The sequence below is a fragment of the Perca flavescens genome, chromosome 18 (genome assembly GCF_004354835.1).
Source record: "Perca flavescens isolate YP-PL-M2 chromosome 18, PFLA_1.0, whole genome shotgun sequence".
In the NCBI taxonomy this organism is placed as follows: Eukaryota; Metazoa; Chordata; class Actinopteri; order Perciformes; family Percidae; genus Perca; species Perca flavescens.
In genome coordinates, this window is record NC_041348.1 from 19,630,676 (window position 1) to 19,634,389 (window position 3,714).

The window sequence follows — 3,714 nt, forward strand, 5'->3', positions numbered from 1 at the left end:
CACACACACACTAAAGCATGTCCTGTGCCTCAGAAGCATCCCATCTGGCTTGTAATCAGTGTGATGTAAGTTCATTGTCTCAGTGACTTTCCATTGCTCTTGCTGCTTAAGACGACAGTCTGCAACCTTGTCAAATTCGTATCTGTGTGTGTGTGTGTGTGTGTGTGTGTGTGTGCACGCGTGTGTTTGAATGTGTACAGTAGGGAGAGTGAGATGGTGTCAGAAGGTGGAGAAATGGAGGATTATTATCTTGTATATTGTATTTATATCTTGAGTATTCTTTTTATTCACCCCTAAGTCTTTATTTTTTCATTCTTTATTTTTACATTGTTGCCTTGTTGTTTTTAAAATTCCCACATTAAGCTGTGATACATCAGGTATTCTTTTAAGCAACATTGTGACGGTAAATTTAACGGTTGATGCAGATAAACATGTACAAAGTTTCTAGTGAAATCTACCAAAACAAATGTGAGACTGCGTATCACAGCTTTTAATAGTCATATTCAATGATTATTTCAAGACTCTGTAGCAATTATAACTAAACCATGGTACAAGTGTGATTCCACTGACAGTAAGTGATAACACTGACTGAAGAAAAACAACAAGAGGGCAGAGAGAGGATGATCATATCTACCAGAAATGCTTTTGACACATTCTCTTGTCACATTGTGTTCTCACTCTGCACCCTAACAAAATACTTAATAAGTTCCATGTAGATAAGACAAACAATCGCCTGATTTACTGTGAAAAAGTCATTGTTACACATTGTTTCATGTAAAAAAAAAACAATAAAGTACTATTATAACAACATCATGTGGTAGAGGTATTTGGTAAACAGTGACGTGCAAAGGATTGACTGGGTAGAGTTTGACTGGGTAGACACCTGCATGTAAGAAACACTTACAAAGCATAATGTGTCACAGTGTTCAATAGCAATGCTTCTGCGTTATTGTGTACTGTTTGTATTATTTGTGTCGCAATTTTAAGTTGAACACCTTCCTTACTACAATATATTTATATTTCTTGATGAAAAGAAATGGTATGTAATGCCTATGTTGATGCCCTCTGTGGCCTACAAAAGTAGTGCACGTTTACCCTTTGTTCTTCACTCAGCATGATGGCTCAGGTTCATTAAACTGGCAGTGGTTGGGGATTTAGGTCAAAGGCACAAACACCAACTGCATTGTACCAGAAGTAACTTAAATCTTATCTAACTCTTAATTTAGAAACCAAATCGAGTTTGGATCAATCAGGGAGTCATGGTCTTTCCATTGCTCACAGGATCAGACATCAGTTGTATCCAATTAAATTACAAAGGCATCTACTCAGCTGCTTTGAGTTACACATCAAACCTAAATCACAAGGTCAAGGCTTATTTTGCAAGTTCATTGGCAAAGTGGGAGATGTTTTAGGGTGGAGGAATATCTGAAACATTCCTGGGGTCCAATTTTAGCACCAAAGTCAAAATGTGGGTTACACTGGTATTTGTTCATGTCCTACCAAATTTGGCAAAGTTGCACTGTCAATTATTCAGACATCTTGAGAATTAACTGTGAGTGCTTCTATAATCCATTGATTTCAATTTGACTCCAGCAGCTTTAGAGGCTCACATTTCACTCAGCTTTATGACCAAATGAGAGAAAGATCAGGAAGTACGGACCACTTTTAGGTCACCACTTCCCTTTACTTTGACTCTAGAGGGTGTGTCACGTCTATACTTGCTTTATGTAAAAATAAATGATAAAAAAAGACAGTGAGCTTAAGACTTTTGCTATTGTTGCCTATTGTAAAGCATTTAGTTGGGGCATCCGCCCACTTCAGTCCTCCCTGCTTTTTGTAACACACTTACTGTGAACCTGTTAACATTTGTACAGATTGTATACCTACTGTATGTACTTAAAACTCATATTGTTGTAATATTAACTAATAACCTGCAGCCATTTAGCATATTCATGTAGCATGATCTTAATGGTCTTTTATATTTTCCAAGCTGTTAATAGTAAGGATATAGAGAAACTTGTCTATATTTCATTCAATAAAGGTAGAGAAAATTGGTGTGTGCTTTGTATTCGTCCCTGGATCTTTTAATACATCACTATAAAGACATTAATTACCTCTGATTAGATATTTAGAAAATTAGAAAATGTACCACTGACCCTTTAACCCCTACCCACCCCATATAGCATTTATAAGCAGTGTAGAAACATTTAGCCCTTGCCTGGTTTCCTTGTGTTGTCCTTCCGGGTCTAACTTAAAAATTAACACTTTTTAAAAATAAATTTTTAAAATGTTTTTGGTGCTTTTTTTTTTTTTTTTTTGTTTCATTACCACTACAAACTCTTGAAAATGAACTTGTGATTTCTGTTCAACTCATGGTCAATACACCTCATTTATATGATTATTAGTTTATACATTTTTTGTTTTGACTAATAGTTAAGATTAGAGAAACGCATGTTGATGGATAATCACAGACTGTCAAAGTTAAACCAGAATACTGTTTTGAAACCATTTCAATTTATTTTTAAATGCTATAAAATTAAATATGACACCCAAAATTCTATAAAAGTAGTGAACTAATCATTAATTGTACCTTAGAAGAGCGTTTTTGGAACTATCAATGATATTTTTGGGCAATTTGGTTGAAAAAAACAAACATAGAAGCTTTAAAAACGAGTCACATTTGATCCGAGGACAACAGGAGGAGTTATAATGCTTGTATAATATCAACCCTGTTATGCACAATCAAGTTTTTCTTTCAGGACAAACTGAGTTATCAGGATATGTGTGCTGCAGGGATGTCACATGAATGTATACATTGTTATATGACTATAAAGAAAAAAATAACTAAACAGAAATGAAATCTCACAGAACTTTATTGAAATCACACAGAGAACAATTAGATTTACGGTTATTTCATTATTTTGGCTCGTTCGTTCCACGTTTAGTTTTGTAGCAGCAAAGAAACAGTCAGGAATGTGGCATCATCTGCAACAACACCAAAGATGAAGAGAGTCAGAAAAGACACACTCACCCCACTGCATTGTGGGAGTCAAAATGGCTGAAGTTAGTAGTAAAATGATACCTTTTCATATGAAAAGATGAATAAATAACCGTTGATTTGTGGATATATTGTTCAGGAATTATTGTGCAGTCTCCGAGAAGACACTGCAGATCCAGGCCGGATTACAAAGCTTCTAAACACCTAGGATAACTCGGGAGGCCTCTTTGGAAAGGCCCAGGTGTTAGCCTTCATGCTTAACAAACAGAACAAAGCCAGCTTGAAGCGATGCTGAGGTATCGAGCATTATGTAACTCGATTAATGGATTCATCATTAGGGATTTATTCTACAAAGATACTGTAATTCCCAGCTGGATGAAGAAACTTCTAAAAGGCCTACGATCACAGGGAGGTATTGAATATGACATCAAACGTGTAGTTTGCTGTCGTATAAAACATGGTCGGCCTCAAACGTAGTTGTAAGCAGATTTAAGTGTTAATGTATTTGTCAACAACTCCCCCATAAGTGGGGGCTGTACAGACAACAAATGACAATATAGGTAAAACAATCTTCATAGCAGTAGTTATAATTGTTGTTAAAAATGTTCTTTTATCTGCTTAGGATTATATTAAAGTGTGCTATAAATCATTTTATCAAATGTTTGAATAACCTCTCCTGTTTTGTTGAAGTAAAGACGAGACAAAAGACCCACAAA